Source organism: Carlito syrichta, unplaced genomic scaffold (assembly GCF_000164805.1).
Source record: "Carlito syrichta isolate Samal-C Ts95f unplaced genomic scaffold, Tarsius_syrichta-2.0.1 Scaffold109667, whole genome shotgun sequence".
Classification (NCBI taxonomy): Eukaryota; Metazoa; Chordata; class Mammalia; order Primates; family Tarsiidae; genus Carlito; species Carlito syrichta.
The window spans coordinates 105,350-117,530 of NW_007053763.1; the positions used below are offsets into that span (position 1 = coordinate 105,350).

Here is a 12,181-nt window from a genome sequence, read left to right on the forward strand (position 1 = left end):
AGTATAGTTTCTTGAAATTTTTAAAAGTCATTGTCTCTATTTAAGGTGTACATATAGATAGTGAAAAGGTTACCCTAGACAAGCATGTTGACAAAGCCATCTTCTCACATAGTTACCCATTTTGTGTGTGTGGCAAAGCACTGAAAACCTACCCTTTTAGGAGAAATCTTGAGTGCAAAGCAATATGATTTAGTACAGTAGATCTTTCCATGTCGTCTATATGGTATTAGTGCTGGGTCTGTGTTATAACCATTTAGTAGTGGATTGGGTTGGGACAAGAGTGGGAGCAAATAGATCCTTGAGGAGGCTGTTCAGTTAGTGCAGTTGGAGGTGATAACAGTAGACTATGTTTGGGTAACTATGAAGGGAAGTGGGAGATAGGACTTGGGAGTTCGATAGGATTGGATGTTGGGGTAGAGGAAATGTGGCTGTCAATGATGATACTTTCAGGGGTTTCCTGTAGATGTCAGGAAGGAGGCACAATTCCTCACTGTGGACATGGTCCACGGCCCCACTCCATCCCCTTAACTTTTCCAGTTCCATCTTATGCAGATCCCCTCTCAGGATCTGGGCTGCATTTCTGTTCTTTCCTCCTTCCTATTCCCTCTGCTTGCTCCTGAACAGGATCTTTGCACCTGCCATTCCCGCTGCTTCTAATGCTCTCGCCCAACTACTCAGTCCTTTCATCATCTGCAGTTCAATTCCAGTACCTCCTGGAAGCCTACCCTGTCTTCCCTAATTAGGTCTCACTCTCCTACTGCGATGCCATGGATTTGTACCCTCCCTTTGTAGGATTTGTCCGTGAGAAGCACACTCATCTGTGTGGTTTTTCAGTTAAAGTCTGATCTACCCTCAATCTCCCCACTGGAATACAAACTCCATGAGGACAGAGACTGTGTCTTTTTTTTTGACTCACTTATATATTTATAGTGTCTGACACCTTGTAGTTGACACACACACACACACACACACACACACACACACACTCATTAATGAATGAATAGATGTAAAAGCAATGGAATGTATAACAAAGAAATACAATGACAGATTTAATTGGATTAAAATTATAATCTCTGCATTAAATAAGAGTAAAGAGCAAATGAAAAGCTAGTGATGAACCTAGAGACAGAGTTACAATATAAAGACAACTAAGATTATATTCTCAATAAAGATCTTTTCACATCAACAATAAAAATACTGATGATACCCAACAGGAATTGGCAAAAACAAAACAAAACAAAAATTTTAAAATCTCATAGAACAAAAAGGGTTATGACAGCTTCTCACTGTAACAATTGAAACCCCAAATGAAACTGACCTAAATGCCAGGGAAATAAATATATTTTCTTGTGTAACCAGAAAGCCAGGCTGACTTTCTCAGGATCTCAAGATGGCGCCTAGCGGCAACTGGAAGAAGCATGATCTTGTTCACATTCATCGGAGGATTGGAATCTCTTTCCTGACAACGGAACACAAGTGCTTCTTCTCAGCCTTATTGATTCAATTTAAGGCCAACCTGGATCAAATTTCCTGTCAGAGGAATCCCTTGTTTTGATTTTGACCCTTTCACTAGCAAGAGTGATTGGATTACCACGCTTGGTTTTTGGTAATCAAGACCACTCCTCGAGCTGGGGTCAATTCCACATTGTCATTGAGGAGTCAGATACAGTGTCCAGTGTAATTGGCTATAACCAGCAGGAGAAATGATCAACTCTAGAAGTGAGGATGATACAAGAAAATAGAGACAGCAGCAAGGCATCATTTTTCAACTTTCAAATTTAAAATTTGCTCTTAAAAAATTATACCACTCACTGAAAATAGATTGTAAATTGATTGAACTTTTCTGGGGGACAATTTGGCAATATATGAAAAACCTTTAAAACATTTATAATACATTTTGGAAAGTATACATGTGCATAGAAATAAGAAGGAAACAAAAAAATGTTCATGTGGTTGCCATGGAGTGGTCAGTTTATAGATGATTTTTATTTTTTCAGTATTTTCCATATTTTTTTAAGAAGCCTAATTGTACTTTTTTGAACACAAAGATGGTGAAGTAACTTGTTATTTCAGAACATGGACAACTTACAGTCAAGAATATCCTCTAGAAACTTGTGTAGTGGGGATGGTAGTTTGGGGGATTTATTTGCCCTCTTAAGGTGATGAAAAGAAAATTATCTGAACCAAAGATTCTGAGTTATGGAATTCCCTGCTTATGGGCTTCTACTGTAGCCCCATTGGTCTGGAATTCAGGGGAAAAAAGATAGAAGGCATAAAACCCCACAGAAAGTAATATAGTTACAACAGAACATTTGGCATTTATTGCTTGTTCTTCTAATTCAACCTCTAATTCAACTCAATAGGTCCTTGCTCGCTGGCCCGAGTGAGGAGAGGCCGCATGGCCAAGCTTGGCTTGATTTAATGTCCCACTCACGGAGGAGAATGGGCTGAGCATTTTTTAAAAACATGAGCATAGGAAAATATCTGAACTCACTTCCAACCCTAGTCTGAATACATAGGATAAAGAAATGTGTGTTACTGAACAGGGGGGGTTTCCAGTAGACATTTAACCCCGTGTGATGAGGTGGAGATGAGCTTTCCTCAGATTTAATTTAATAATTTCCCCATTTATCCTCAGAGCGCTCCTTCCATGCTCTTTCTGCCATCACCAATTCATTTCTGAGAAACCTCTGCTGTGTCCTTTTTGAAAACAGGCCTCGTCCCAGGCTCCTCTCTGCAAACACTCCTAATTCTGTCTGGGTGAAGGTTCAGTCAGTCTCCTCTGGGCCTGTGGCTTGAGGATCGTCCTCAGGCTAAAGGGGGAATAAGGTGTTTTACAGGGTCTTCCCTTTAAAGGCTTCTAAACAGATCTGTCACCTAGCTGGGAGGGGAATGCATATGTGGCCCCAGATTCCACGCATCCGTCTGCCTGCTGTCACAGAAGCCGGCCACAGGCTGTGCCGAGCTGGCCGGGAATATTCCAGGCAGAGGCAGGAAGCCGGTTAGCAGATCGCCCTGTTAGCAGCGGCTTAACCCGTGCGGGCCGGCGCGGGCCCCCATTGGCTGCAGCTGCCGAGAACAGCAGGATGAGGGTTGACCTATATCTGCCGGGTGTAGGTCAAACCCTGCATTTGTTTGTAGCGAACTTCAGTCTTCTGGAACACTAGGTTTAACTCGGGCCGACCACACGCTCTATTTTTATCAGGAACCGTGACATCCTCCACCTGCGAGGCGCTCGCATCTGGGGCTTCCCCTCTCTGGACGCTTTTGCTTTCTTTCTTGCTGCCTCTCTTCTTGCCACCCTCTTACAGGTTTGTCCCCTGCGTCTGTGTCATTCTCTCGCTGACGGGGTGGGGTGGGGGGGTGAGGGGGGGGTGGTTAGCCGGTCACAGCTGGGCTCCTTCGAGCAATCCCAGAGCCCCAGCCCTCTGCCTGCCCCAGTTCCCGTCTGCCCAGGCCCTGCCCGCCCCTTTCGGTTACGGTTCTTGCCTGGGTTGGCACGACCTGTGCACATATGTGCGTATCTGAAGCCATCGCGGGTTTCAGAATGCGTCAGTTGCTAATTACAACTGCAACTGTGGACAGAAATGTGGGTTCTGAAGTCCCTGCGTAAGTCTCTCTCTTAACAGTTTTAAGCCCAAATAGATTTTTTCTTATTTTCTTTTTAAAGATAGGATGGAAATATTTGGATATCTATTTTTCTAGATGGGAAAATAAAGTATTTGAATATTCGCGTGTGCAGCCACCATCCAAATGTGGCAAAGCTCATTTCCCTCTGCTGGGTCTCCATCACATGTCTGTGGTGCTGGACCTCAGTCGGTCTGGATATGTCTGTGTTTATTCACACTGACGTTGCAGTTTGAGCCTCCCACGGTCAGTTTCGCCTTTATACTACAGCGTTGGTACTGGGTGGTCTCTGCTTCCAATGTAGAAACTGCTTTCCATGACCTGAGATCATTTGCTTCACTGAGGTCTTGTAGTGATAGTGAAGGATTCCAAGTGAGGGGAAAATTATTCTAGCGACCCAGGCCCCCTGCACACAAGCCACATCGCAGTAGCCTGACCTGTGAGGCAACGCTGTTGAGTCTCTGAGGGCATGTGGTGCTTTCCCCCTCCAACATGCTGATCTACTTTTTAGAACCTTTTCCAATTGTGAATGGCCTGAGCGTGGGCTACTGCCCTTCCCAGGGGACAACGCCGTGCAGCCTAGAATAGAGCTCTCCATTAGGGGACGTGGCTTGTTCAGCCACCTAGTCATCTTTGTTTTGACTTTTGTCTCCGTCGCTCCTCTTACTGTCCCCTTGGACACTAAATAATTTCACTCCATTCCTGCTACTTACACCTACTGAGTACTTGTGGCCACTGAGCCAGTTCCTGCTGGTCAGAGCCGCTCATTCATGCTGGGAGTCTTGTCTTGTTCATCTTCCCTCCCAAGGCCATCTCTTTGGGCTTAAAAATCATATTTGTTGCTCTTCCATGAATGCCTATCAGTTTCTCAATAATTTATCTCCTTTCTTTGTCACTCACACTGCTCAGGAAAATTCCCTTTGTCTCCATTGCTGCAAAATAAGGTGGTGTTGGTAGAAGAGTTTCTGCGAGCAGAAAACAGAGCAGAGCTCTGCCGCTCCCCCAGCCTCAGTCTACCCAGGACCACGGAGTTGAAACATCAGTTATCTTACTCGGGGTGCAGGATTGCTGTGTTGATGGGAGTTGGGTGCGCGTATAGAGCCAGAAATGGCTGATCTGCATTTTGTCCAACCTGCCTTTGTTGTGCTGTGTTTGGTTAATGCCCATTTGCTGCTTAAATCATGTTTCTCTGCCCACCTCCATTCCTGGTTGGAGAGGCTTCCCTGAACTCCTTCAAGAGAATGCTAACTGCCTCCTTTCCATGAGTACTCATTTGTGCATCGATGCCAAACTGTGATATCAGTAACATATGACATCTTTGCCAGAGAGGGACACCTTTGCCATGAGAGAGGCAGAATGTGCCCTTTACAACGAACGCACATGAATGGCCCTGCAGACCAGGAAGTTCTGGCAGTGGGTCCACAGTGTTCAACCTGTTCCCTCTGTGCCCCTCCCTAGAGGTGACCCTCAGGCTATCCTGTGCATGAGAGCACCATCTAATGCACTGGCTTTGGTAAGGTATGGACTCCTGTGCTCAGTCTTCATATCTGTGCAATAATGATAATACCAGCATAGTGCTTTACTACTTGTTTCCCTCTAACTGCATCTTCCCATTTAATAGTTGCAGCCATCTTGTGAGGAAGGATCATCTGTATTTCAACAAGGTGGAGACTGAGGCTTAAAGGGGTTCTGTGGTTCCAACTTCACGAATATCCAGTCAGTTCTCCTGTTGAATTCCTCTTGTTCTCCCTCAGGAAGTTGCTGAAGAACATGTTTCCTGAGCACTGTATGAGAGGCACTAGCTACCCAGGGTTCCTACAGCCACTGAAATACTGGTCACAGCGTAATGTTTCTCTGTGATTTTAGTCGGCAAAAATAGAGTAACCAGACATCATCCACGGTTTAATATGAATCCTGTTGAATATCAGTAGATAATGCAGTGGTGATTCAATGACAGAAAGAACATATTAAAATTTACAAGACATAGCCTGCTATCTCTTGCTAAACAATAATATAACATTATGAGGTATGAACTAAAAGGGGGCTTATCACTTCAAATACCAATTCAGACCCTCGGGGTATCTGTTTTTCCTGCCAAGTTGATGAGATTATGCACCTAAGATAAAAAAGGGAAGAGCTATATTTCAATAAATGTTAATAACATGATTTGAGGAAACAAAGAGCCTGAAAAACATCAATTTTTATTTATGCATAATATAAAAAAGCAGAAATTCAGTTTTCTACCTAATGTGTGGTAAAGGAGTCACAACATCCTAAACCTGTGCTAATAGCCCAGCAAAAGAGGACCCTTTATTTATTCCATTCCTCATTTTCAAGTAGTGTTTATCATCAATATTTTTAATTTGGCATAAATGTGGTTACGGTAGAAGGAAAGCCTGTACTAAATGGGTTTTATTCTTTGAGGCAGTGGTTCCCAACCTTTTTGGCATCAGGGATTGGTTTTGTGGAAGACAATTTTTCTGGTGGGGGAGGATCATGAGGCATTAGATTCTCATAAGGAGCATGCAACTGAGATCCCTGCATATGTAGTTCACAATAGGGTTCGGGCTCCTGTGAGGATGTAATGCCGCCACTGATCTGACAGAATATGGAGCTCTACCCACCCATCATTCACTCCCTGCTGTGTGGCCTGGTACTAACAGGTCACAGACTGGACTGATTCATGGCCCGGAAGTGGGGATCCCTGTTTTAAGGGATAGAAGCACCCAACTGAAAAACTCTTTAGCTTCAGCATTTTGAACCAAATCCAGAACAAGACAGTTCTGCATTTCAGTGAATTACCATCTCTGGAGAAGGCAAATCACACATGTGAGCATATATTGTCAACACACACAGAGGTTGCAGTCTCTACTAATACATAGGGCAGAATTAATCCTTCTACATCAGCTTGTGGGCCTCTGCTGCCTCACGTAAGGCTAACTGTAAATCAAACTTTCTGACTGGACTAGATGGTGGCTGTGACTTTGTAGGAAGGAATTATGAAGCAAATATATCCTTGGAGAAGCATCCTTAAAGATGTCAGTTGTACTAAATATTTCCACTGTTTAATTGCTTTAAAAAAAAAAACCCTTATTGCTTTTAAAAATTACTGCAAGTGCAGTGCATGTTTATGGTGGCAAAACCTTGGAAACACAGATAAGGAAAAAACAAACTCAGTTTTCATTCCGAAGTAACCACTTGGACATGCCTTTCCAAGCCTCCTGTAGATATCTGTATATGACATGTATGTATATTCATCTTTTTAAAGCAGTAGGTTGTGGTATAATCTTCCATAGTACTAATTAGCTATTTTGTTCCTTTAACTTAAGATCCCTGATGCCCTTACTGAAGAACTGATGCTGTTTTGGGCTGGTGTAAGTAGGGTGACAAGAAAAAGCTTCAGTTAATTTTTTTTAAAAATATATTTACTTTGTATGAACTTCATGAGGCTATAGATATTTTATTTTTTATTTTTTGCCAAGTCAACAATCTTTATTAGAAGTCTCTAGTTCCTGGGAGGAGGCCATGATGCTGGACACACTGTCAAAGTCAATCTTCTCCACGATGTTCTTAGTCTTAATGCTCTCCTCTTGGCCGCAGATAAAGATCTGCCCCGACGTGTTGGTGCTCCATCTCTGCTTGCTCATCCACACCTTCAGTTGGCTGTCCATCAGATCCCCACGCATCTCTGCCAGCAGCCAGTGGTCGATGTGCTGGTAGATGATACCCACGACTTGGTAGAAACATTTTCTGACAACGTCTTCAAAGCCAGTTATCCCTCCCAAGAGGTCCATGTTTTCATCCAAGACTTACTAGAAGGTCTGGAAGTGGCAGGTTCCCAGAAGGTCCCCAAGGTACAAAATCTGTCAGATCGGCTACTCTTCTTGATGTGCCTGGTCAATCATGCACTTGCACAGGGTGTGAAGTCAGTGTGGAGCAGGTTTTTGAGGGCCTTCAGCAGGATCTGGGCAGCGACCATAGTCTGAAGGAAGACTGGTTGAACCTGTATTGCTTCAGAACAGCCAGGTTGACTTCCAGATCATAGGCATTCTCCTTGGCCTATGTCTCCACGTAGCACTCCAAGGTGGCCAGGTTTTTAGGATTGTTCCTGTCGATACCCTTGAGCAACTTGCCCACGTTCACTCTCATCTGCTCAAACATCACGATTATTGTCATGTTCCACAACTAGGGCTAGAAATGCATACCTTCATCGAGGACCGGAAGAGGAAGAGATGGTGGAAACAGAAACACATCGTTGTTTTTGCTCCAGGGTTGGGGGTGGTAAAGGGAAAGGCTCTTGCAGCTGCCATGCCTTCTGGCTGCCATGTGATTTTTTTCAGCTATAGATATTTTAAAAGTACAAGATGACCTTTATAGCCAAACCTTAGATAAATAGAATATCCAGAAAACATACCTATTATTCTGGACATTCTTAAGGTAAGTGACTCTTTTCCAGGGTTGCAGTGTGTCAGTGACCTCCAGCACAGCACGAAGGGCCTGAAACTGACCAAGACCCAGGTTCAGGGGATTAGGCAGTGAGGCAGGAGAGACCCAGCTGAGTTTAATGCCAGATCTAAGTCATCGGTGATGTCATACGGCCCATTGTCTGAATCCAACAATTTCCACCTGACAATGCTTTTCCTCTTTGCTCACAAGACCAGGCATTCTTGGAAGCATTTCTTTAGCATTTTCCAGCTTACTCTTAAGCTAACTCACAAATATCAAGACATCTATGAGGTCCTTAGGACCAGGCAGAGTTTTGGTTTTTAAACTATGTTGAATACAATTCATCAATTACTTCACCATTTGATAAAGTACTTCATCAAATCTAAGATACCATCTTAAATTGTGCCATTATTTTAAGTGGTGCTAAGAAAAAAGATGCTGCCAATTAAACTATGACATGCCATTCATTTTAAATCTTATCCATATTTCAGAGATGTACAAATATGAACAAGTATTTTATAATAAATAACTGTGGTGTTTGTTGAACACCTATACATTGCATAGAGAATATTTGGTCATATACCACGAATGAATTTTTAGCAACCACTTCATATTAGATTACATGCAGAGAAATTCAAATCACAATGGGCATTTTTAGCATTTATTGTTTATTTATTTTTAGATTGAAATAAAAGCAAATTGTTCATATGTTAACATTGATGTTTCTATAGTGAATGCTCCTTTTCCAGGCCTATGTTGTAGTCTCAACCTGGGAGCAGGAGCCAGCCTTGTGATCCTGAGTGTCTTTAATTCCTTGTTGTTTGTCCTGAGAGGTAACCAAATTCCCAGCAAGACCACCCTTTTACCTCAAGAAGCATGACTGGGTTCTTTCCTTTCATCTTCAGGTTTCCAGTTAGGGACTTAATTCAGTTTTTAAAAATTCATCAGGCTTGGAAAATGCAGATTCATTCCAATGTACATGTGTTATGTCTTTTGTCAGGCCAGTTGAATCACCAGATTTTACAACTGGAGAACGTGAAACTTAGACCAGTGAACGGATTTGTCCCTCATCATTCAGATTGAATTTTTTCCCCTAAGAAAGTCCAATACAAAGTCCTCCTGAAGCCTCTTTTAATCTTAATGCACCCAGATATGTTCTTTCAATTGCCTGAGAAGTCTTTTCTCTTCCAAATCTTCTGAAATGAAAATCCATTCTCTTTTGAACGATTCTGACCCATTTTGGCAGCTGCTGTCTGGTTTCTAAATCTAGTCATGTAGTTTCCCGTGTGGAAGAGAAATAGACATCCCCTGTTTATCCACAAGAGTAATCTGCTAACTGGAATATAAACATGGAACCACTACTCAGTCAAATGTATACTAGCTTTAAGTGAGAGAGGGTAAGGGAACAGCTTTTCATAGGTGCTCATCTGATTCCCCTCTTTGAATTTTACCTTGAATTCTCTTGTTTTTTTGTTTTAAAATTATCTTTAAAGCAAGTAATAGAAACATAAAAATACATGTTTAAAATGGGACATTTTGATGAAGTTAAAAAAAATCGCCCTGAACATGTGCAAGAAAATGCAGGAACCTGTCATCTTTGGTGGGATCAGTTTACCCAGCTGAGTACCCAATGGTGATGGTATACTGAGCACCCGTCAGGATTCTCACCCCTCTCCCCATTATCCTGCCTCTTGGGGCAAAAAAAAAAAAAAAAAAAGGCCTGCTTGCTGGAAAACAAGCTAGATGAGGCTTGACATCCATCATCCTGGACAAACTTTTTGAAAAAGCCTGACTAGCCATAAGGAAGGTGGACCCCAGAGGGCATTAATTAGCAATGGTCCTGGGGAAAACATTCAGGAGATGGTCAGAGAATGAGACAGAAACCAGTGTATGGTCCCAAACTGCATTCTCAAAATTGGGACACTGGGCAGAAGACATCCTTAGTCCCCAGTTTTCAAAAATATTTGTCATTAAGTCATCTGGATTTATTACTCTTTCCCCAAATACTTCTGCTCTCAGAATGAGAGACAAACAGGCCTCAGTTTAAATGTTTAAAATCCTCCTTATACTTCTTATAAGTTACAGGTACAGCATCTTTCATGGACTAGGTAACTGAGGTTTTTATTCTTGATCTTGTGATGCCAGAGTCAGCCCACATTCTTCGAAATCATTGGGTTAATGTGTCCTCACCCAGAAATGTGACCCCTACTAAATTATTTCTCTTTAAAAAAGGGACATTTAACTATTCTGAGTTTACCAAATGTAGATGATTAAAATGCATTTAAAAAGCTCTGTGTGTGAGTCTCTAATGGATAATGATATTTTCAAAAAAGAATCTTAGATGTGTTTTTTTGTTTGTATTATAGTAAAGGACATATATAAATTCTAAGATGTTTTTAATCACAAATAAAAATGAATACATCAAATAATGTGGTATTTATAAAGTCCTAACTTTTTTTTTATATTTCAGTCATTTTTGGTCTATAAACATAAGCAAAATGATTAAAGAAAAATTGAATGTTATCAGGACTTCATTTCCTGTTTTCATTACTCATACTTAAAACCTTGATAAGTATGGAGGATGAAATGGACTATATAATTACAATGTGTCAAGGATTCCTTTAGACACCACCTACATTAATTGCAAGCCTATTTTAAACTTAAGTGTGTGTGCCAGGTGGCTGATAGGATGTTTTCAGACCAACAACTATCTTCTGTAGAATTCTTCTGTTCTTTTTTGTTTGTTTGTTTTTGTTTTGTTTTTGTTTTTGAGTTGGAGTCTCACTCCGTTGCCCAGACTGGAGTGCAGTGGCGGCTCCCGGCCACCGCAGCCTCGACCTGCTGGGCTCTGGCGGTCCTTCCACCTCAGCCTTCCGAGTAGCCGGAATTATAGGCACTCGCTACCACACCCAGCTGATTTTTTTTTATTTATTGTAGAGATGAGGTCTCGCCAAGTTGCCCCGGCGGGTCTCGAACCCAAGAGCTCAGGCAATCCACTCACCTCAGCCTCCCAAAGTGCGGGATTACAGGCTGAACCACTTACCCAGGCTATGAATTCTTCTGTTCTTTAGCTTATCAGGAAGAACATAACTACCAAGATAGCTAATATTTATTGAGTGCTTGATATGTTCCAGGCACTGTGACAGGAGTCTAGAAGTATTATTGTATTCACGTTTTAAGATATAAGAACCCCCTAGGTATGATTATCTTCATTTTTCACCTACGCAACTTGTGCTTAACTGTGTATCTTCTGTGTGCCTTCTGAGTAGAGGGTTTTAGGCAGAGACTAAGAGAACTCTGGAGGCTGTATGTAATAGTTTTACATAATAAGAAGTTCTATGATATTTCCATGTTGGGCACAGTGACAGTTTGCCACCAGTGGGTTCTGTGCTATCCGATTCATTTATCTTAGCCTATACATCATGACATTCCTAATACATTGTTATTCTATTCCTGTACTCTAAAACCTTTGTGGAAAATTGTTTTATGTGTGTGTGGGGGGTATGGGTAAAACATTCTTTCGAATAATATATGCAGGACATGCTTATTTTAGGAAAATGTAAAGAAGTCCAGAGATGAAAAGAAAAGTCACCTGTTATACTAGTAAACACGGGTAAGCACTGTTAATATTTTGGTATATAGTCTCTTCATTATTTTTATGCATGTATATGTAAATCTATATTTAAATTCAATTAGAAGCATACCTTATATTTGGCTTGGTTTTTCTGATTTTTCATTCATTTGATAATATATCATAAATATTTTCTTATGTCATTAAAATTTCTTCCATACATATATATTTTTTCTTTTTTTTTGAGACAGTCTCACTCGGTTAGCCAGGTTGGAGTGCAGTGGTGCAATCATGGCTCACTGCAGCCTCAAAGTCCTGGGTTCAAGTGATCCTCTTGCCTCAGCTTCCTGAGTAGCTAAGACTACAAACATGGGCCACCACGCCTAGCTTATTTATTTATTTATTTATTTATTTATTTATTTATTTATTTGGAGATGGGAGTCTTGCTGTGTTGCCCAGGCTATCTTCCACATAAATTTTAACAGTAACACAGAATTTCATCGTATGGACATGCTCTAATTTAGGACTAGTTCCTTA

At 41.5% G+C, this 12,181-nt stretch overlaps 1 pseudogene across 1 annotated transcript; it reads right to left on the reverse strand.

Annotated features, from left to right (window-relative positions):
* Positions 1-7,090: 7,090 nt before the first annotated feature.
* LOC103271277 lies at positions 7,091-7,803 on the reverse strand (annotated as a pseudogene). Its single transcript, XR_002482543.1, has one exon. The product of XR_002482543.1 is annotated as a eukaryotic translation initiation factor 3 subunit K pseudogene (transcript).
* Positions 7,804-12,181: the final 4,378 nt, after the last annotated feature.